Here is a 25023-nt window from a genome sequence, read left to right on the forward strand (position 1 = left end):
ATGGAGTACTGAATTTAATGAAAACTAAATTTCTCTGAGATAAGAAGACAGATTATGTCTATAAGCTCCCTAAGCCATTATTTAATTGCTGGCATTGCTGGGTCTCAGAGTCAGAAACTTTCCATCTTCTTGCTCTAAAATGGTAACAGAGGGAAGGAAAGCTGAAGAACTTCTCTACATTTTTCTGAATGGCCTGGATTATCATCTCTGCTTGCATTGAGGCAGCCTGAGTGTGAACTCCTTCTTTTCTTCCTTGCTTTGTGTGAAATTTAGCAGGTATCTTAGCTTTCTAAGTTTTCATTTCCTCATCTGTTAAATGAGGGTAATAATAATATAATAACAATACCTACTTCATAGGCTTATCATTATGTTTTAAAATTTTGCATAGGTTTTAGCATATAATGAACACTGAGATGACCATCATTGATATTATTACTATTATTATTATTATTATTATTATTTTAAATGTAGGTTACTTTACCTAAAGGAAGCACAGAAAATTTCTTAAAATTGAATTATTTAATTTATATTTACCTTTAATACATTGTCCCAAACCAATAGTTTTGAACTTTAAATATGGATATTTTCATGAATCTTGTCAGTAATTCAACTAGCCACACTAATTTAAGTGGTTTGCCAGGTTGTTGAGGGGCCTAGGATTAAAAATTAATGTAGCAGTAAAGGCTTCCTTGCTTTTGAACAGATCAATATCTATAAGTGAACCAGAGGCACTTACAAGTAAATATCCAGGAATAAATTAAAAATAGATTCACTGTGGTTAGATGGAGTTAGGGATCTAAGATTATGGTCTCTGCCAAAACTTAGTGACCCAAATACATATTCCTCTACTCTTATCCTCCCTTTCAGTAATGCTTGTTAATTTCAGTAGGTCTTGATATGTCTGGATGCTCAAAAGGAAATTGAAGAGTTGAGCTCTTTAATCAGTAATAGCTTTGAAAATACAAATCAAATCATGATCATTCTCTAAAGGAAACTTTTACAGAACATATGTTGTTTTGTATACATGTATGTTTGTACAGAATTACCTACATACAAATACAACATTTTGTATAGGTGATTCTAGACATTTGTCAACCTCATTAAAAGTATAACTAATGGGCGCCTGGGTGGCTCAGTGGGTTGGGCCGCTGCCTTCGGCTCAGGTCATGATCTCAGGGTCCTGGGATCGAGTCCCACATCGGGCTCTCTGCTCGGCAGGGAGCCTGTTTCCTCCTCCTCTCTCTCTCTGCCTGCCTTTCTGCCTACTTGTGATCTCTCTCTGTCAAATAAATAAATAAAATCTTTAAAAAAAAAAATAAATAAATAAAAAAAAAGTATAACTAAGCTGAAAAAATAGAGAAGAGCAATTACAGAATCTAAAATTAGAACTTATCTGCTTCTTTAAAAGAGACTTGAAAAGGATTTGGTTTTAAATCTGGTCAAAAGTCTATGAAAATCAGATGAAAGGTAGGTCACATCCTTACCCAGATTCCAGATTATCACTTACTAACCCAACCGAGATACTGGATCAGCTCTGTTCTGGACAAGACATTATACGTGCTGAGATAGAAGTGTGAGCCAGAGAGTCCAGCCAATATGGAACATAAACTTCAAAAATAGAATTGCATGTTGATTTACAGTTATGGTGTTCCCAGTCCCAAATGATATGACAGCATGTAAATGGTGACCTGATCTTTCTGTGCCAAGGCCCTGGGGCAAGGAAGAATTACCAGATTTGAGGGACAGAGAAAATGCTAATAATTGCTGGAGGACAGAGACCAAGGAAGTTAATGGTGTGGTCAAATCATTCTAGGCTATATTAAGAGTGTTGCTTTTAATTCTAAAAGCAGTGGGACACCACTGAAGGATTTTAAACAGGGAAGCCCAAAGGTCATAACTAACTGCCATGTGAAAAAATAGATTAGAAAACCTGAAAAATCGGTGGGAGGGAGGACCTTTTGGAAGGTTACTGCAGTAGATTGGAAGATGACATAATGGTAGCTTGAACCGGTTTCTGGCAACACAGATGGAGAATCAGAAGAATAGATGGGACTGAGAAAGAAAGCTTTAAGAAGGGTAATGGGCTTAGCTTAGAGACAGTTGCAGATTGTTAGGGGATGAGTGAAAAGGGAGGTAACTAAGATGATTCCAGGTTTCATGCTTAAGCTATGGCATAAATGAAAGTGATCTTTGCTAAGAAAATGAGTTTAATCTTGGATATGTTGCCCTTGAGTTGCCCTTAGCAGATTCGTGTAAAAATGTTGAGTAGGCATGTTTCTGAAACTTAGAGAACCATGAGGCAACTTTTAAAATTTGAAAAACTATCTTTTTAAGGCAAATGAAAGGAACTACTTCTGCACTAATCATATAAACCTAAAAAACTTGTCATCTTACCCTTCTTGGAAATTTAAAAAAACAGAAGAATTGCAAAGGATTTAGAGGCAGGCAGTGGTTTGCAAGCTTTGTTTCTCAGAATCCTAAGATACCAGGAAGGATCCTCAGAGCATCCTGTGTACTGAGGAGGTGGTCCTTAACCTCCTTCTCATGGAAAAGAATTTTGCTTTTTTCTACTACATAAGCTGCAATTTCAAATTATATTTTACTTTTAAAAGGATTCATTTTTTAAATTAAAAATATCTACATCTATGAATGGTAATTCTCTGATACATTAATAAAGAATAGTTAGGAATTGGAGTTCACATAGGGCAACTACTCTTATCTTCTACACTTAACATTGGGTTGGAAGGACTGTTCGGTTCTTATGCAAAATTATTCTCATGTCTGTGATATGTTTGAAAAATAATTTTCAGAAATAAGAGGGCAAAAGATGCTTCAAGCCACGGTTTTATATTGTGAGTTTTGCATTGTTACCTGAGATCAGCAACTGGGTGAACCAGATTATCTCCTTTTAGCTTGCAGATTTTTTACCAGTTGCTGGGAACGAAGACTAGTGATCCATTTACAATATTCCTCTGATTGAGATGGAATAGACTGAGATACATTTTGTCTTGCTGGTCCCTTTCTCTGTAGTCTTGTTACTATTTTACTATATATTTTATCATGTCTGTTACTGTAATGTCATTTTCTGGATTAGGAAGTGGTGTTGCCCTTTTTCTTGCTATGAAGAACAAATAATTACCACATGCAGAATGCCCCTGGACTACAGGAACTGAAAAGGTATAATTCCAGCTTTTTGAGCTCTTTCAGACTGACACTCAACTGTAACAAATGTGTGCTGAGAGAAATTAACATTTTTTTCTCTCATATTTCACCACAATTCACAGGAACAAACACAGTTCCAACACTGATCATTTTAGGCCAGTGAAACGTTAAGAATCAAAGTGCCAGGCTCCGAGAGAAGTTATACTGTGGAATTAAACTTTATGATCCATTTGCAAGGATTAAAACGTACTTGGCTCATCCTAGTAAGTAAATACTGCTAAATTTATTTAAATATTGATCTGTTTTCAGTGGAAGGATTAAATGGATTTCAAAATGTGGAGGTTATAAATGTATGCAAAGCATTTTCTACTGTGATACAAATCCTGAGCCATTTCACGTTACAAGTCTGTAAATAGGTTGCTGATAACTGCAAATTCTGTTGTAAGTTGTAGCCATCATCTGTCATCAAGTTGGTATGTGGAAGACAGGGACAGATTAGTTTCTGCATAGCATCTGTCAGTGTAGATAGCTACTTCCTTTGGTGGGTGAGAAGCTTTACTACCTTGAGCAGGTAATATAGGGCCTGTTCTAAGATTCACTCTGTATTTCCCTTAACAAGTGGTGATGAAGCTATAACTTCTACCTTGACTTTCAGAAATATGATGAATGATCTTAAACATGTTTCATTTCATTTTTCAAAATAATTTGTACATGATCTTATAAATATAACTTCATACAAAAAACACAAAACAAAACAGATGACAGTTGTTTTTAATCTGCCTAGAGGAAAAAAAAAGTGTATATTCAATAAAAGTTTTATGTTTTCTGTAACAGAGTGCTGAGAATATTTCAGGTACTAGATGGTGAGAATTTTGTTAGCATTGGAAGAGAGGGTGAAAAAGACGAAATTTACTGAAAGGAAAACTATGTCTGTCTGGAAATAATTTCAGTGAAGATTAGATATATTTTATAAAGTTAATTTGTCAGAAACATGAAAGCAAACTTGGTATAAGCTGTTCTATTTATAAACTAATTTTTCTTTGTTATGTAGCTAGTGAAATTCGGTATCAACAGTGTGTAGTGAAATTTGCTACAGCTTTTTCAATTCTTACTATATATATATTTTTTTAATAAATACAAGTGTTACTTTAGTCTTTATCAGTTCTGAGCTGGAGTAGAACTTCCAGAAAAATCTGATGCAGGTTATTATAGTAGTTTAAAAATAATAATTATTTATGGCATTGGGATGTTTTCTCCAAATTAAATAATTTTAAATGAGAAAATGGTTTTCTTTTTTCTTTTCTTCTAAAAAGTATCTAATTTCTTGTTAAGTGTCAAGTCAATACTTGTTAAACGTCAAGTAATTTCTTGTTAAGAAATTAAAGTTGAGGTAAGTGTTAACTAGGCTAATATAGGTATTTATTTATAATCCCTGTACCTATTGGAAACTATGATTTGAATGTGCATTTAAAATAATATAATTTGGGTGCCTGGGTGGCTCAGCGGGTTAAGCCTCTGCTTTGGGCTCAGGTCATGATCTCGGGGTCCTAGGATCGAGGCCTGCAGCGGGCTCTCTGCTCAGTGGGGAGCCTGTTTCCCCCTCTCTCTCTGCCTGCCTCTCTGCCTATTTGTGACCTCTCTCCATCTGTCAAATAAGTAAATAAAATCCTTAAAAAAACTACGAAAAATAATATAATTGAATTCTTTTCTTCTTCTTCTCTCCATTTATTTTTTGGGCTGGTTAGGGTTATTTGATAAAGTTGGTCTGTGACCAAACACTGAAGTGTCCAATGGATGATTTATGTTCATAGTAATGAAAGATTTAGGCTTCATTCTCTCCAACTGATTTCTAAATATGACAAACTAAAATGAGATTTTATTTGCATAAAGAAAGAATTTGAGTATCATTTATTCCACTGCAACCCTTTATGTCTTTGGCATTCTATTTTAATTTTTAACACACATATATAGTCTAAATGAACATATTTCATTCTGTGCCCTTTGTAGTGTGACATAGTGGCAGTTTCCAGAAAGGTGGTGTCACTTACCTTGTTCCCTTTAGAGAAAATGTTGTGCTTCTTCTAAAGGAAAAGAAAGATAATGTGAGGATAAAACAGGTAATATTTAATGGTATCACAAAACTACAATAAATTTTATTGGTTAGTTTAAGGAAATATCTTTCATATTTGATTATATCTGTCATCTTTAATTTTAAAGTTTTATTTTTTACAATAAAATGCTTCTTAAAGGAAATCCATTGAATGCTGATTTTTATTTTAGGAGCTACAGCTTTCAGAGTTTAAGGAAATAACTGTATTGTGGTCAGAGATGATTACTAATAGTGTAATGCTTTCATTTGAGTTCTCATGTTGTAGGAGTTTTGTGGAATTTGGAAGGAGAAGAAATGGAGGTCAGTTTATGGAAACCTCAAATTGTTTTTGTAATTGACCATTTGGATCATCAGTGATAGTTCTGATGTGGAACACAACCACTGTGTGTGCAGTTTCACCTAGATACTTGGAAGTGTATTTGGGAGGCTAGTGTAATAAAGGATATTATTATAGCTCTAGAAGACTTGGATATACTAATAGCACCTAGAGAAATTAACATTCACATAGAGCCAAAAAGTGAAATTTAGAGAAAGTTACCTTTAATATATACCCAAATAATATTAGTACTATTATTAATATTACCATTAATATTACTAATTCTTTAATATTATTTTTACCTTTAATAATACATTTTATTTGAATTGAATAAATTCAAACCTTTATTTTCATGAAACATGCATGTTTTTTCAGCCAAATGGTGAGTTTCTCGCCATTCACTTTTTTCTTTAATCAGCTTTATTGAAATATAATTTATAAACAGGTACATTCACCAGTTTTAAAGGTACATGATGATTTTTGACAAATACAATACAGCTGTATAATCACCAACATGATCCTTTTCCCTCAGCCCCTGGAAACATTGATCTGGTTTTTGTAACTATAGTTTACTGTCTAACATATCACTGATGCTTCTGTTCACAATTTTAGGGTTTTTTTCTCCCCTTTGTTTTATTTTTGTTAGTGTGCATCACTATTAAGGTAACTGCTGTTATATTCTGCAGTATTGAATCTATTGTTAATTCTACCCAGTTCCGTTGTCCACTTCTGTAAGGACTTTCTATAATAAAATATGCATAATTTTTCAGCTGGCTATTCAAGATCAAATCCTGCTTTTGATGTTTGAACTTTCATCTGCAAAATGGAAAAATAATTATGTGTGCCTCATAGGATTAAATTCAATTATCTGTGTATAGCCCTTAACAGTAAATAGTAAGCTCTCAGCGAGTACTAGCTGTTATTCTTATTATAACTTAGTCTTTGTGACTTCTTAAAAATGCCATTTCTTAGGTAATTAAATATGCTCATTATTTCTAGTTTTCAGCTAAGAGCGTCACTTTCCCAGGAAAAAAGACTTTTACTTCCTTCTTAACTTCTCTTCCTTACAAAATAAGTTCAGAGGGCAGTTTCTTTTGAAGTCCTCTTGACAGCATTCTGCCTGGGCCCCTTTTCTCACCTTCATCCATATGGTGTACCTTCTCAATTGGTAGTTGAGTTGTATGAAGAATCCCTTCCCTGTTTCTTGCTATTCCTCTTCTACATCGGTTTTTACATTAAACAGATTTATTCATGAATTTTTCTTTGGACTGGGAGTTCCTGGAGGAGTGGGTTTTCATTTTATTTGTTGTATTTTCAGCACCAAACACAGTAGCTTGCATTGTAATTACTTAATATTGAAGGTCAATATACAAAATGATCAATAAGTTCTAGAAAAAAACCATTAACTTTTGCAGGTGTCATTTTCATTTTAGCAGTATTATGGACTATATCAGCTTGACACATTAATGGCCTTCCTTCTCACCTATCTTAGCAAACTGTAGAATATGAAGAATTTACCCTAACAACTACTTGACAATACATGAAAACATGTTCTGACCAAATGTCTCCAGAAGACTTCCAGGCCTGTTTTGCCTGATGCATTTCCTTGTTTCATTATTTATTAAAATGCTATTCAGGAAGCTGAATTTGGTGGTGGTTTGCAATGCTGCATTTTTATTGGAAATCTTTGGCTATATCTAGTTTCCTTAGTATAAGTTGTTATGTGATCTTAGCACAGTTGTCCAGGTCAGAGCACTTTTGTACTTTCATGGTAGTTCTAAAACTGGCCTTTGGCCAGATTATCAAGCATTATGGAAAAATAATGTGAAATTTCTAGATAGCATTTCCACTGATAAGTTACTGAGACCCTGATAAGGAGCCCCTAAGAGCTGGCTTTCTCCTATAATTTGACTGTAGCAATAAAAAAAGACAACTATGTCTCTATGACTTTGCCTCTTTTCTGTATCATTACCTTGTATTTGCTTTTTATAGTAAATAGTTGGCTTCCAAATGTCAAAAGCTATATGCATTAATATGGAGGTTTGTTTATTCTGGAAGAGTATCACTTAGATTACAGTATTTTCTTTTGAATTTGCACCTCCAAATTAGAAGAAAGACATGCAGTACTCAAAAATGTATATTACTTATTACACTTGATCTTAGCCAAAAGGCCGAGAAGCGATTGTATATTACTTATTAAAACAAAAGGGAAATATCATTAATTTTCCAAATCAGATGTTCTAGTTTTAATTACTTGTAATTTATAGTAATCAATGAGAACTAGAGGGTTCCTTCCTGGCTCAGTTTGTAGAGCATGGAACTCTAGATCATAGTTTTGTGAATTCAAGCCATATGCTGAGCAGACAGCTTACTTTAAAAAGAAAAAGAAAAAATGGAAAAGTAAGTACTAGGACTACAGCAGTATATTTGATCATATAGCAAACATTAACTAGGATCTGGTAATCACACATTTGAAAGTCACTAACAGGGAGATACACTCTTGGCATTCCAATTTAAACTTATGGACACTCAAAATTGTAGCTTGGCATTTATTTGTAACCTTTCCACTTCTAAAACCTTTTATTTCAAGTTTATCTCAATTACTTGTGACAAGATTTCCATGTCAGAGTGGAAGACTCAGTGTTCTTTGTTAGTATTTTGAAAAGTAAAATACCCTCTAATTGTGGAAGTTTCTAAGGAGCTCAGGATGTTCAAGGAATTAAGGCCAAATTGGGTTAGCCATATAGGTGAAGGGCAGAATTTATAAGAGACTCCTATAGAAAGTTAGTCAAGAGGCAGCTATACAGGTTAGCTGCTAGAGAAACTTTGGATTTTTTTCTGAAGTAGAGTGGAAGCCAATGAAAATGATCAACAACAAATAGAGAAGGGGCTTGAGAGGGAAATAACATAATTAGATTTACACTGAAAAAAAAAATCTCATTGTGGATATTGTTGGGCAAGTAGTTTGGAGGGAAAGAGGAGAAGCATGAGGACCAATAACTAGTCTAGTGCTAACTGAGGGTTTTGGAGGGTGAGCCTGGTGGTGGTTATTAAGGAGGGCACATATTGCATGGAGCACTGCATGGAGTGTGATGCATAAACAATGAATCTTGGAACACTGAAAAAAAATAAAATTACCAAAAAAATCCCAAAACCCACAAAAAACCTCACTAGTCTAGTGCAGTAGTCCAAGGGTGGAAGGGAAGAGGGTTTGAGCTTAGGAGGAGGAAATGGAGATGGGGACAAATGAATGGAGTTGAAATACATTTATCCATTGAATGAACATGTCTTGATAATATATTGGCTCTAAAAGATGAAGGATTGGGAAGAATCATGATGAGGTCCAGAACTCTGGCCTAAGCAGCACATAAATGCTGAGGTCATTTACTTAAAAATTGGACAAGGCAATGGGGTGAGGAATTGTTTGGGAATAGAAAGAAAGGGGGTTCTTATGAAACCAGGGTTTGGTGTTAGCTATTAGATTTGAGAGGCTCATAATCCATCTTAGTGGAGTTGTTAGGTAAGTGGTTGAAAATTAGTCTAGTATCAGGGAATAGGAACTTTGCTGCCTCTACCTTGGAGATAAAACAAATACTTAGTAAGAAAAAGCTATCTATCTATGCACTAAAGGGGGCAAATATTATTAGATCTAACCCTGAAGCTGAAAGACCTTGCACTTTAATTAGAGATATCAAATGCATATACACATGTTTAAATGGTCCCAGGATTGAGCCTATTCATATGCTTATTATAAGGATTTGGGCATGTTAGATTATGCCAGAGCAGGACACAGGGATTATATTCTGCAGACTGTTTTTGGAAGAATTTTACTCCTGTGCTGAAAAGAGATCTCATAGGCAATCATAGGAATATATTTTGCCCCTTAATTAGATGGAATGGAGCCCACCCTGAGCTTCAGGATACTTGACATAAAGGCAATGAAGATATGCTCTTTGCAGAGAAGGATATTATGGAATCATTCATTTGTTTCTCTGCTCTTTGCAGAGAAGGATATTATGGAATCATTCATTTGTTTCACTGACAAACCTATGTTTTCAACAAAATTAAATAGAAAGAATTGTAAAATAAAAAGAGTTGTAGTATTAAGGGCCTTAGAGATATCCATGAAGTCAGCATTAAGCTCCTTATCAGTGTGATGGGAAGGAGCACCATGAACCAGGAATTTAAAATATGGGTGGTACTGGAATAAAGCTCTGGCAGAGTGATGTCCACATCAGCTGACATCATGAGTTTGTAAGAAACAAGGATATTAGTGGCCCTCCTGAGTAACATGTATCCACTCTATACTAGAAGAAAATTTAAAAATTTGAGGAAATGGCAAGGGCCTAAAGTGCTGATATTAGTAAAGGCTACATATTTTTTAAAGAGTTGCTGAATTATTTATGTATTAACTTTCTTACTGAACTCAGGTGACTAGTTAAAAGATAAGTATGATTTATTAATAAATTGGAAATAATAGTGAGTAAAAAAAGAGCAATTGCTAGAGATGGTAGTAAAAGAGGGATGATTCCCCTGTTCTCAAGAGAGTCATCATGTTGTATTTAAATTGAAATTTTGAAAATGAGGTAGTTTATGTCAAATTTGGGAATCACGGCCATGCCACATGCTTGCAATGATAGATAGAAGTGCAGTTATGGAGTGACAATTAGTTGTTATTCTTAAAACATCTTAGACTGAGCATTTGGGACACCTGAATCCTCTCCTATTGAAAGTTTGCTGGGAGTTTTCTAAGGAATTAATGCATAATGATTTAAAACAAGGTGAAGTAATACTTTATGATGGCATATTTGGTTCTGTTGAAAACTCTATTATTTGGCCTCAGTATTCAGAATCAGAATACAGTAATAGGTCTGCATCATATATTTCAAGCCCTAAGTAGAAACCTGAATCTCAAATTACATTCCTCTGTGCTTAAAAGGACACATCCTTTAGGGCCAAGGAATGAAATAGAGTGGAGAAGGCTTAGTGTTTGCCTGATTGTTTATATGCCTTCCTCTAAGGTATCAGTTTTTAAATATATATGGCCCAGTTATGATGATAAAAGTCAGCCCATTTAATTTTACCCATTTGGGGTGGTTGCATGAAGATGAAGTGAAGAGGACTCCCTTCTCTTTGAAACTAATGGTTGGGTGGAGTTTGAGTATCTGTAAAGATGTGAAAAAATATTTCTGGCAAGGTGATTGTGGAAGGAAATGTATATGAGTGTGGCAAAGTCCAGGGCAGTTTTAGAAGAAGAGTGAATATGACAGAGAACTATTTGTTAAGGATTTTTTCATATCTATTCACATTACAAACTACTGCAGCAATAAAAAGATGTGCATCCCTTTTCCTGCCTTCATACATCTTATGAATTTAGTGAGAAGTGTTAAGGAGTGAAAGATATTGATTGAAGTGATATTTTAAGGCATATTGATATGATATCAGAACACCTTTTGGACACAGCTTGGACAAAGAAAATTCTAGAGGTTCACACTTTTGCTGTTTTTGTTTAGTTTGTAAACAAAGACTTAGACAAAGTGCAAAAAAATAAATCCTCTTTTGCAACCCAGAACTCATGGCTCAGTATGAGTTTTGATACAGATAAGAAGGAACAAGATCCGGGGTGCCTGGGTGGCTCAGTGGGTTAAAGCTTCTGCCTTCCGCTCAGGTCATGATCTCAGGGTTCTGGGATCAAGCCCTGCATCGGGCTCTCTGATCAGGGAGCCTGCTTTTCCCTCTCTCTCTCCTTGTGATCTGTCAAATAAATAAAATAAAAAATCTTAAAGAAGGAAAAAAAATAGAAAATTCTAGAGGTAAATAAACTTGTCAGAGACAGTGGTATTTGTAGATCTAAGAAGGATTATATTAACCTGTAGAAACTCCTTACGTACAGAGGAAAGCCCATCAAAATAACATCAGACCTGTACACAGAAACCTGGCAAGCCAGAAAGGGCTGGCAAGATATATTCAAGGCACTAAATGAGAAGAACATGCAGCCAAGAATACTTTATCCAGCAAGACTGACATTCAGAAGGGATGGAGAGAGAAAGAGTTTCCAAGACCGGCAAGGCTTAAAAGAGTATGCGACCACCAAGCCGACACTGCAGGAAATATTAAGGGGGGTTCTATAAAAAGGGAAAAATCCTAAGAATATCATTGAACAGAAATATAGAGACAATCTACAGAAAGAAAGACTTCAAAGCTAACACGACGTCAATGAAAACGTATCTATCAATAATCACTCTCAATGTGAATGGCCTAAATGCATCCATAAAATGACACAGGCTTGCAGATTGGATAAAACGACAGGACCCATCCATACGTTGTCTACAAAAGACCCAGTTCGAACCTAAGGATACACCCAGACTGAAAGTGAAGGGATGGAGAAGCATCTTTCATGCCAATGGGCGTCTAAAGAAGGCTGGGGTAGTGATTCTCCTATCAGATAAATTAGATTTTAAACTAAAGACTGTAGTCAGAGATACAGAAGGACACTCCATAATTTTTAAAGGGACTATCCACCAAGATGATCTAACAATTGTAAATATCTATGCCCCCAATATGGGAGTAGCCAATTACATAAGAAAACTATTAATCAAGATAAAGAGTCATATTGATATGAATACATTACTAGTAGGAGATCTTAACACGCCTCTTTCAGTAATAGACAGATCATCGAAGCAGAAAATCAATAAAGAAACAAGAGCATTGAATGACACATTGGACCAGATGGACCTCATGGATATATAGAGAACATTCCACCCTAAAACAACAGAATACTCATTCTTCTCAAGTGCACAAGGAACCTTTTCCAGAATAGACCCCATACTGGGACACAAATCAGGACTCAACCGATACTAAAAGACTGAGATGATTCCCTGCATATTCTCAGATCACAGTGCTTTGAAACTGGAGCTCATTCACAAGGAAAAGTTTGGAAGGAACTCAAACACCTGGAAGCTAAACACCACCTTACTTAAGAATGCTTTGATCATTCATCTGTTGATGGACATCTAGGTTCTTTCCATAGTTTGGCTATTGTGGACATTGCTGCTATAAACATTCTAGTACACGTGCCCCTTTGGATCACTACGTTTGGATCAATGGATCAAGAAGATGTGGTATATATACACAATGGAATACTATGCAGCCATCAAAAGAAATGAAATCTTGCCATTTGCGACAACATGGATGGAACTAGAGCGTATCATGCTTAGCGAAATAAGTCAAGCAGAGAAAGACAACTATCATATGACCTCCCTGATATGAGGAAGTGGTGTTGCAACATGAGGGCTTAAGTGGGTACGAGAAGAATAAATGAAAGAAGATGGGATTGGGAGGGAGACAAACCATAAGTGACTCTTAATCTCACAAAACAGAGGGTTGCTGGGGGGAGGGGGTTTGGGAGAAGGGGGTGGGATTATGGACATTGGGGAGGGTATGTGCTTTGGTGAGTGCTGTGAAGTGTGTAAACCTGGTGATTCACAGACCTGTACCCCTGGGGATAAAAATATATGTTTATAAAAAATAAAAAATTATAAAAAAAAAAGAATGCTTTGATCAACCAGGAGATCAAAGAAGAACTTAAACATTTTATGGAAACCAATGAGAATGAAGACACTTCAGTCCAAAACCTATGGGATACAGCAAAGGCGGTCCTAAGGGGGAAATACATAGCCATCCAAGGCTCCCTCAAGAAAACTGAAAAATCCAAAATATACCAGCTATCTCTACACCTTAAAGATCTGGAGAATCAACAGCAAATTAAACCAACTCCACACATAAGAAGGGAAATCATCAAGATTAGAGCAGAGATCAATGAGGTAGAAACTAGAGATACAGTAGAATGTATCAATGAAACTGGAAGCTGGTTTTTTGAAAGATTCAATAAGATTGATAAACCATTGGCCACACTAATGCAAAAGAGAAGAGAGAAAGCTCAAATTAATAAAATTATGAATAGGGGAGAGATCACAACTAACACCAAGGAAGTAGAAACAATCATCAGAAGTTATTATCAACAGTTATATGCCAGTAAGTTAAGCAACCTAGATGAAATGGATGCATTCCTGGAAAACTATAAACTCCCAAAATTGAACTAGGAAGAAATTGACAACCTGAATAGACCGATATCTAGTAACAAGATTGAAGCGGTGATCAAAAAACTCCCAAAAAACAAGAGCCCAGGACCTGACAAATTCCCTGGAGAATTCTACCAAACTTTCAAAGAAGAGATAACACCTATTCTCCTGAAGCTGTTTCAAAAAATAGAAGCAGAAGGAAAACTTCCAGACTCTTTTTATGAAGGCAGCATTACTCGGATCCCCAAACCAGGCAAAGACCATACCAAAAAGGAGAATTTCAGACCAATATCACTGAAAAATTTGGATGCTAAGATTCTCAACAAGATACTAGCAAACAGGATCCAACAACACGTTAAAAAGATTATCCACAATGACCAGGTGGGATTCATCCCTGGGTTATAAGGATGGTTCAACATTTGCAAATCAATCAATGTGATAGAACAAATCAGTAAGAGCGAAGAACCACATGGTCCTCTCAATTGAGGACAAAATCCAGCATCCTTTCCTGATTAAAATGCTTCAAAGTATAGGGATAGAGGGAACATTCCTGAACCTCATCAAATCTATCTATGAAAGACCCACAGCAAATATCATCCTCAATGGGAAAAAGCTCTCAGCCTTCCCATTGAGATCAGGAACACAAGGATGCCCACTCTCACCACTCTTGTTCAACATAGTATTAGAAGTGCTAACAACAGCAATTAGACAACAAAGAGAAATAAAAGGTATCCAAATTGGCAATGAAGAAGTCAAACTCTCTCTCTTCACAGATGACATGATACTTTATATGGAAAACCCAAAAGACTCTATATGGAAAACCCTCCCAAACTACTAGAACTCATACAACAATTCAGTAACATGGCAGGATACAAAGTCAATGTACAGAAATCAGTTGCTTTCTTATACACTAACCTGCAGAGATGAAACAAAACAAAAAGATCCACAATATATAAAAATATGGTTATAGAAATGAAGCAAAACTTTGGAGTTTGATCTGTCTAGATCTCAGAGAACCGTACTATTGATAGCATAATAACTAACATTTACTGAAGGCTTCTAATGAATACATAAACACACACTCATATACCCCATATATATTACATATATAAAGGAACACAGAGGTTCAATAACTTCTTCAATATCACAATTAGTAAATGGTGTAGGTGGCATTCTGCATAAATCAGCTATCATTTACAAAAAGATGGAGAAGAGAAAAAAATGTAAAAAGGTGGATTGTCACAGAAAAGCAAGAGAGAAAATCTATTTACCAACCATGTGTTCTTGTATCATAATTTGTGTTTAGAGACTTTCCACACTTAATTATATGGATTGCCAATGTTAGAATCCTAAATCTCTATTGTATAAGGCTTACTTGTAATAAATAAATAAATGAGTAACTAATATGCACTTCCAGTTTCTTAGAATAAAGTCTTTCCACGCTTAATGCAGAAATGAAAATGAGTCACTGGAGGATGATAAATTTTAGAGTTCCTTGTTATAAGGGAATTAAGCTCACTTAATCATATTTAAAAATATGTTTTCTAGTCTGACATGACATTCATTACATATAGTAGTGTTCTGTTACTGTGGAAAATAAAACAAAAGAGTAGTTAGAGAATATGGAATGATAAATATCCTGGAGTTGTGCTAGACACAAATCTAAGTGAATAATGTAATGTGGACTTCCCTAGTCATATAGCTTACAAAGCAGAACTAAAAACTTTCTTCTGCAACTTCGAGCTAGTTCAGACTAAGATTTTAGAAAATTGGTGTACAAATGATGATAGCTATTGTCTCAACATTTGAAAGGCAGACTGAAACACAAAATTGGCTATTAGCCTAAAGCCCAAGTGCTTTTTAAGAAGAGGAAAACAACTGAAGCTAGCAAATTGACTTCCATTTGGGGTGGGTTCCCAGAGTTCTGACTAAATTCACTTGTGGTAACTTTCAAATCTCTGGGGGCATAGGTTCTACTGACCTTTGGGAAATGGAGCAAAGAGAAACAGGGCAGCTTTAACAAAACCACCCTTGGAGTTTCACTCAGCAAAACCTTCTCCAGGATAGTCAGCCAGAGCAAATCATCAAATAACTTTCATAAAAATTGAAGCCTTGCTGGGAGAGGGGCAGAAAAATTCTTTCATACTGTTGGGAATAGTGTAGAGCTCATTCCAGTAAGCCCTTAGCTGGGGCTGAATTGCAGTAGGCCAGAGAATGTGAGAAGGAGCTGACCCTTGGCTGAGTAGAAAGGTTGGGGTGGAGAAGCCTAGAAGAAACCCAAATAGGGAACTAGAAGGTGGGGCCAGGAATCCAGAGAATCAATCCAAATGAGATAGCTTGGGAACAGTGAGGCTGTACTGGAGGACAAGGGCAAGACTCAGAAGAGAAATGGTAGACTTGTCCCAAGGTCCAAGTCAGAGGGGAGCCTGTGGTGGGGGAGTGTACAGAGTATTTCGCCCTCAGACAGGGTGTCCCTTTTCAAATGAAGTAGTACTATTGAAGCCTTTTTGGGCTATGTTACAAGAAGAGAAGGAATTTGGTATAGTTCATGCTATTGAGGGAATTATAAACTAGACCTATAAGCAAATAATTATTATATAATGCATTAAACAGAGATACTGTGAAGTGGTTAAGGGGAAGGTATTGACTTACATTTAATTCTCCTTTCTGCCATTCCTGGCCATGTTAACCTTTAGAGATTATTTAGTGTTTAGACTTCCATTTCCATTGTCTTGTAAGGAAGTGATTACATTACTGATGTTATTGGGCTGCTGTGGATTAATGTGCTGATCCACAGTGGGGACAGGATTGGACTAAATGGAGACATAGATTGGACAGGGACAGGACTGGACTAAATGACAAAGAAATAAACAATGTAGAAGGCTAATGGCTTCAGCAATGTGTTTGAAATAACGGAAAGTAAAATCACATAAATGAAATAATAATTTGATAATTGTTACTCTGTTTGGGGAGGCTGAACTTTTTAGAAACATAATACTACCTGATTATTTTGTCCTGGAATTTGATAAATGAGTGAATTAGCATTGCTCTATTTTTATGCTATGCTTTCAGTCTGTGAGTTCATCTAAATAACTAAAATATCAACCATTGTGTTTACTTAAATATTTGAATATCACAAACTGAAAGAACATGAAATGAAGTGGTAATTAACATAGTTCAGTGTATCTTACTATCTCATATGCATGTCTAAAATTAGTGTGCTAGGATAATATATACTTGTTCAGTTTAATTTCTAAGGCCAGAATTCTAGGCACAAATTGCACTTCGATGAAAATAAAATAACCATGAATGTCAGGAATGTTTAATGCTACTTAGAATGCATGTTGCAACATACATTAGTCTGTGGACATGTATCTGGAACTAAAGTGGAGTAGGACCAGATAACTTAGTATTCAGTTATTCATTTTATATATAGCTCATTGCAAAATACATGTATGGATAAAGTTGGACTCACCCTGAACACTGAATGGTCTGCTTGTGTAGCTTGTTTCTGGGCTTCTAGGACCACACAACTATATCCCTAGCAATAGTGGTAGTTGGTTCAGAACTGTGGATAGCGCTCTACTAAAAAAGACAAAGTGCATTTATAATATATTGTCTTGGGTTATCATTTACTCTGGGAAAACATTATGGTACTCATGTTTCCTTTCACAGCCCCTTATTTTAGAAGAAAAGGTGGAATAAAACAGAAAAGGCATGCCAGCAATAAGTGCTGCCTCATTATTCAGACCTATTAGGCAAATTAAATATTTTCATCAACGCCAATAGAAGTAAACTAAGTTTTACGATTTTTTCCTTGCATAACTTATGTCTTTCCCTAATGCTCAGTTTTCTCCTATCATTAAAACCTTAAAACCTTACAAATGTCTGTTTTGAGAAAAAATGTACTGTGAAATCATATACGGTAGAGTCTAGGGAAGCATTTAGTTTCGTAGGAAAGGTTAGTCCAAGATTTTCTTTGGGAAGTAATTTTGAGAAATTCAGAAGGTGCTATATATATGACTAATATATTTTAAATTTTTAGCAAGTATGAAAAGTCAATTTATAAACATACCACAAAAAATGTAGATAATTCAGGGGCGCCTGGGTGGCTCAGTCATTAAGTGTCTGCCTTTGGCTGGGGTCTTCATCATTGGGCTCCCTGCACCACAGGAGGTCTGCTTCCGCCTCTCACACTCCCCCTGCTGTATTCCTGCTCTCAGTGTGTCTCTCTCTGTCAAATAAATAAATAAAATCTTGAAAAAAATGTAGATAATTCAAACACCTAAGTGTACTATTATTTTAAGTTTCTATATTTAACAACAGTAGATATTTGCGGTAAATTAAATACCCAGTTTACACTGAATACATGGCATAAAAATTTAAAAATTAGCTATAAATTCACTAAATAAAACAGATTAAATATTAGTATTATTTAATATACTAATAGTAAAATTTAAAATACTCTTTTTATAGTAAAATTAACAAATGATTTCTTGCAAATTCAAATTCACTATAGAAGTGAGTATTAATATGATCAAATTCTACTAACATATTGGAAGATAGACCACCACAGAAATGCAAACATTTTTGTCGTGGTGCTTTTTCTTGCTTTTCAAAAGATGTATGTAAGCCCACTGTATATCCATGATTGTACTTTAATTACTGAGAATAAGGCAAACTTTTATTATTTAACTCATATTTTCAATAAAACATCTGTTGCTGTGTTTTAATAGCACTATAAATTATCTAAGATCATCTAAGAAAGTTGAAATGTTTAGTAGAAGGAGCTCATACATTTCTGAATATGATAAAAATATTGTCATGGATACCCTTTAGTATAGACACATTGAGCTATTTGAATATACAGAAGTTGTTTATCAACTTTTAAATAGATTAGTTATAAACATTTACATATCTGTATTGGAAATTTTCTGTTTTTCAAGTTCATTTACATATTTAATAATTTAAAAACTCACGTATTGATAACTTGTTTAAAATCTGTAAATCAACTCTTGATTTGATTATGTGGTAAGAAAAGTTTAAACAATTTTCAACTCATTTTGATTTAAACATGTATTATGTTTACTCTTCTAAACTTAGTGCTGAGTCAGATATACAAATAAACATCAACTGCATATTCATTTGGAACCCGTGAAGGTTTATATATGTTAGTAATAATAGGGCACTGCTGTTGCTCTCAAGGAGCTTAGAGGCAACTTAGAAATATTTTCAGTTATTTCATTACTGATATTATGATATTTTTAAGTTGTGTTGAATACAAAGTCTTGTTTTGTAGTTTTTGATTTTTTTCCATAGGTTTATTTCTAAGGGTTACTAGTTTACTATGGAGTATCCAAATAAAGGGTCAATTTCCCTGAAATACTAAACTGTTTATTGTGGACCTGACGTTATAAAATGGAGTTAAGTATAACACATTGAAAGACAGAGTTTAGTTCCTGACAGAACATGGAACTCAAAATAATTTAGGGTAAGCCTTTCTTACTATTTATTATAGATTGACCAACCACTCAGTGTTTTTATTTGCAGCTAATATTTCTGAGTCCATAGATGGGTACTTAAGCTTTGATGGTTTCATTGCCATTCGTGACCTGCTGTCTCTCAATTAGCTCTGATCATCTGATCATCCATGGGACTAATGTTAGTAACAGGTATTAAAACCTTTTCATTAGTGAGAATACTTTGAGCATAGATGTCTTCAATTATGTATCCTTGATTGTAAAGAGAGGAAATTTTTACACTAATAAGCAAAATAGCAGGTAGATGTTTGATCAGTAATATCAGCATTTTGCATATTATTTTATTGCTTTAGTGTTAGGAAAATATTTAATCACTAAAGAGTGCATTAAAGTTAGAAAGAGTGGGATGACAAATTTAGTAATTTTTAATACAGGATTTCCATAATATGTGGCTTTAGAATTCTATCTTTGCAAGGGAAGTGGATCACATTTTGTGCAGGTTACACTTTTTGACCTTAGGTTTTTCTGCTTTTAAGTTCCGTGAATACTATAAATTTATGATTTTCATCTTTTTCAACCATATTAAATAATTAAACTTTAAAGTAATATCATGGTCTTATTGAAAGTCACTTAAAATTGTTGGTTAAATGGGTCAGTCATATTGATATTGATATATAAGCAGTAATTATCTCACATTTTAGAAGAATTATAAGCAGGATACTCCAATAGTAAAGCTTTGGAAGTTTGATTACTTATATCATGTTTTTTGTTGGTTGTAAATTTTATTTTCAGGGCTGTGCTTTTATTCTGGGTGATTTTTGGAATGTTGGAAACTTGTGCCCACTGTTTTATTTTTAAAAATCTCCTTTTAAATTGCTCACTGCATAATCTGCAAGGCTGAAGTGCTAGTATCTTTGATTTATTGTTTAGTTGTCTGCGCTGTGATGGAATTTATGGTCCCAAACCATCATGTGGAAATGAGAAATAACATTGGAACGTTCATTCAGGCTCTGGCCCTTTGCCCTTCATCCCAGAGGCCTCTCCAAATATAGGGTGGGTTTGTTGTTCCCTTCCTTGTTGATGAGACAGTTTATCGACTAATTCGAAGATGAGTATAAGTAAAAGAGGAAAATTTCACATATGTATTTTGATCTATTTGTTTTGTTGGTAAAATTTGTATTGCTCTCAAGATGAGCTAGATAAAAGTTTGTCAAACTTGAGTGTGGATAAGAATCACTGGGAGAGATTGTTAAGACCCATTCCTGGCTATCACTTCAAGATTCTGATTTAGTAGGTCTAGGAGTAAGTTGCTTTAGAATTTTCATTTTGGGTAAGCTCTCAGGTGTTGCTAATGCTGTCTGTACAAGGACCATATTATGAGTAGCACTGAGGTGGATAATATTAACCAGAGATATTAGCTGAATGTTTAAAACTTGGAGGAGAATGAGAACATTTATTAATTAGGCACACGGAAGACTTCCACATGTTTGGATGTTACTAATTAACAGAGTGTAAGGGTGAAAATTTGGTGGCAATTATGCTGAACATCTATTTTGTTCCATAAATTTTTTACGTTACAATAATTCTGTGAGATTCTTAATTCCCAAAGCTTATTGACAGAGTTTAAGCCTCAAATGGAAACTGCTTCCATTAATGATCATTTATTAAAAAATAATAACATGAAAATTAAAGGTTATTTTAGAGAGGACATTTTCAAAAATATCATTTCTGATGGCATATACTAAAATTTTTGCTTGAAGTCAGTGGTGTACTGTTAATAAAAATTACGTCTAAGTAGAATTAAAATCTGACTTTTAAAATTTATTCTCTAATTAATTCTTCATAGATATTAATGATTAAAAAAAAGTTAACTTTCTTTCAAACTAAACCAGTTGCCAGCTTATTACTGTTGTGCTGTATGTTATAAATCTTTTTGTGAATAAAATCTCATAAACTACCAGAGGTATTGAGTTCCAATAATGGTAGACCAGCTTGTTGGGGATTAATATTTCTAATAACAACCAGAAAACCTGGATTCAATTTTTTTAAATAAAATAAAAAATAAATTTAAAATACCCGACAGCAAACATGTGTTTGAAAATCAAATAGTTACCAAGGTAGGAAGCACATGAGGGGTCAAGGATCCTGGAAAGAAGGGAAGCAGAGATTGGAGTCCAACATTCAGCACAGATTTATTTTTCTGGTAACTGCCAATTTCTAAGTCAGAGATACTGGTTAAGAAGCCAAGCAGAGCTTCTGGTGGTTTTCTAGGGCTATGGGGGATACCAGGGGGAAGCTCTGGTAGATTCCCAGGCTTTCATTTGATAGCACTGAAGGGCTACACATTAGTTAAAGGGATCTGATAGGATTCTAAGCTGATGCCCCAACCAGGGTCAGGAGAATTCTGAGATGGCCCTCAATCACCATATTCATATCTGGGTAACATCCCTTCCTAGTGAGTGTTGGAGGACCCCAGAACATGATGGGATATCATGCTGTGATTAGATTCAACTCTGTGACAAAGGTGAAGGGATTTTGCAGATTATTTTGAGTTAATTACAAAGGAGGTTATCCTAGGTGAGCTTGCTAATTAGGTAATTTCTTAAAAGAGTGACTGGACTCTTTCTAATGAGAGAGAACCTTACTGGCCTTGCAACTATTGTTTGAGAGGGCCCTGTGGTCTCTAGAAGTTGAGAGTAGTCACTGGCTGATAGGCAGCAAAGAAAGAAGGACCTCACTCCTATAACTACAGGGTACTAAAGTTTGTCAACAATCATGTGAGCTTGCTACAGAAAGTGACATGGCCGGGCCAACACCTTGATTTCAGCCTCATGAGACCCTGACCAGATGGCATAGCCAAGCTGTGCTTGGATTCCTGACACATGGAAACGGTGAGAACTCTCAATAGTACCAATAAAAGGTTTTGATTAGAAAACTTGAATAGTTCCTTTCATTTCTAAATATTATATTCCCAAATTGTGTTAGTATCGTATTCTGAACTGAGTGTTTTGGAATTGACTCTGGATGATTTGCTCTTTGTTTCATTGAAAAGGATTTTATATAACTAGGAAATGTATTGCAGGAATGTTCACTAAATTCTTAGTATTTAATGTTTAGTAGCTGTAGTAGGATTAGGAGATGGAGGATGGGGGAGAGAGAGAAGGGAGCTTTGATTTTTCTTTATGCACTTACATACTTTTGATTTTTTTGTGGAAGGGATGCTTATTCTTCACTCTCTTGTATCTTGATACCAACTTTGATCTTCATAGTACAATGCACCAGGGTCAAAAATTGTTTCTGTGGGGCACCTGGGTGGCTCAGTGGTTTAAAGCCTCTTCCTTTGGCTCAGGTCATGATCTCAGGGTCCTGGGATCGAGGCCCGCATCCGGCTTTCTGCTCAGTAGGGAGCCTGCTTCCCCCTCTCTCTCTATCTGCGTGCCTCTCTGCCTACTTGTGATCTCTGTCTGTCAAATAAATAAATAAAATCTTAAAAAAAATTATTTCTGTGTACAGTCTTGAGGAAGTCCATTACCAACTGTAGCCTCATCTAAACTGAATGCTAGTGGGGAACCCATTCTACCCACTTTTTCCCGACATCTACTACTTCCTTGGTGCTTCCCAGTTACACTCATGTTCTTCACATTTTAGTCTCTGGATGTCCAACCTCAGTTTATAACTTACTTCATTATGCTTTACTAGAATCTCATTATAGTTAGTAGGGTCATCCAAAATCTTTCTCTCTCGACACAGGGAATCAAATCAGGTCACTCAGCTTTCCTTTAAGGACATTTGGGTTATACATTATCTTGCAACATAATACCACATTCTTTTCTTATCTGACCTTATAATGATTTCTTTCTGTTTGGGGTCAATTTTCTAGTTGCTTTTACTGCAATCTTTCTGACAGTTCTCTATATCTATCTGACTCTGAATATACCAATAGAAAAATATATAATTTCCTTTTATTAATATATATATAAAATAGAAAATAAAAGCAAAACAGAACATGTGTTATCTACAGATAAATATATATCCAGTCTTTATAGATAAATATGTATTTAACAGAGGAAACAATGCTTTATACATGTCAGCACAAGAAATAAAGGAAAGTGATAGTGCTTTTCCAAATATTTGCTACAGTAACTTAAAATAAAAATTCTTGCCACTAGAATATATCTAGTTTAGCAGATTTAAGCAGTTTTATTTTTAAGTCATAAGGGGAGAGTATGAGGAAAAATAAAATTAGTTACTTCCTGATGCTAGGTAAGACAAAGGCAGGGCTTCATTGATGAATTTTCAAGAAAATCCTTTTGCAGAAGGAGACGTTTCTGATTGATAGGTACAATTTCTCTCTCATTTATATCAATAAGAGGGGTTTAGTACATTGTGGCTGGTGAATCACCAGGTCGTCTTCCCCTTAGTGATCTCTCTTGAGGTTTCTCCCGCATTTCTTTGGGAGAAAACACAGCTCGCTGTGAGCAACTTTACTTCTACCTTTCTGGATTTTAAAAACTATTTTTCATTTTTTGTCCTTGGGAATATGTATTGCTGACTACACTGCATTCTCTTACACTGGCTACTCTAAAGCTTGGAGGAAATGAACAAAAGCTTAAATTTAAACGAGAATATCTACTGGGTGGATTTTATTTTCAGATACTTTGAATGTTCCTAATTGTAATCAATTTTTTCCTCCAATATTTAGCCTTTTAGTGGCATGATTTTGTACTCGCCTACCCAAAAAAGAAATCCTATATTATTTCTCAAAGTTTCAAATCTTTGTAGTCCCCTAATGTTTTATATAACAAAAAACAATTACCTGGAAGCAGTTGAATGCTGATGTGAAAATCTGAAGGTTTAGGTGCCATGGCCACACAGGTGCCAGCCAGAATGAAACTAATCAGTATCTACTTGTTCTAGGCAGTTTACCAGCACAGATGGTAGCAAATTAGCTTATTCTTTGGCTTAATATATATATTAATGAAGCATAATTATATGTGTTCCACTCTGGGCAAACACCTGACCAAATGACATGGACCATTTTAGAAACATGTGCCCTTGATTGATAAGGATGAGGGAATACTTAATATTATTAGATGGCTCCCTCTCTATTTACTATGAGAGGTCTATCTTATTTTTCAGAATTTGAAGTTGGGACAAAGTGAGCAAAAGGGAAGTTCAGTGTGTTTGTTGAGTATATAATTAGAGTATTGGATCGGTCATTTATAAACACGGAGGCAAGATTTACAGATGCAATTTTGGATGGTTAGCCTCCTGGAAGGAGACTGGGCAGATTTTCTTGGGGCCAGACCCTTAAGTCAACAAATCAAGACAGCCAGATAATTTGAATGGCTTATTTCAAACAACCAGAAAACTGAATAACAATCATACCTTTTACTTTTGAATGATAAGCAATCAACATTTGAATGCTAAAAGGCGTGATGTAGATGCTCATTATGGAAAGGAAAGTGCTATTAGTCAAAGGGAAGTTTTTCTTAAGATATGGGAGCTTAAGAAGGAAGGATATGGAATTAATAAGAATTTTCTGGGAGTGTGGTTAGGAAAGAAAGTACAAGCAGAGACTTGGAGAAGGTGTAACATACGTGAGCAGAAAGGAGCCTATTCTTCCTGGCAGGATTATCATGTAGATCTAAAAGATTATGAGGAACCCATGATTTGGGGCAGAACAAAGAATAGTGTATCCATAGAAGTGCATCCATGGTACCCAAAGAAGAGCACTGGATTAGGAATCTAGGGATCTTCTTTTTTCATCTACAAAATGGAAATTACTGATTCTGCTTATTCTGACAAGTATGAAATTTGTGAGTGTATTTTAAAATTGTAAGTTACTAAATGTTATAATTGCTATTAAGTGTA

General features: G+C 35.2%; 1 protein-coding gene, 1 non-coding gene and 1 pseudogene across 4 annotated transcripts in view; 2 read left to right on the top strand and 1 right to left on the bottom strand.

Annotated features, from left to right (window-relative positions):
* GALNT13 (polypeptide N-acetylgalactosaminyltransferase 13) overlaps positions 1-25023 on the top strand; it is a 533010-nt gene that overhangs the window by 106914 nt on the left and 401073 nt on the right. The gene's annotated exons all lie outside the window — the stretch shown is intronic.
* LOC132014632 (U2 spliceosomal RNA) lies at positions 7643-7771 on the bottom strand (annotated as a pseudogene).
* LOC132014804 (small nucleolar RNA SNORA40) lies at positions 11078-11204 on the top strand. The gene has a single exon (XR_009403441.1). It is a non-coding gene; the product is annotated as a small nucleolar RNA SNORA40 (small nucleolar RNA).

This window comes from Mustela nigripes, chromosome 3 (assembly GCF_022355385.1).
Source record: "Mustela nigripes isolate SB6536 chromosome 3, MUSNIG.SB6536, whole genome shotgun sequence".
Lineage (NCBI taxonomy): Eukaryota > Metazoa > Chordata > Mammalia > Carnivora > Mustelidae > Mustela > Mustela nigripes.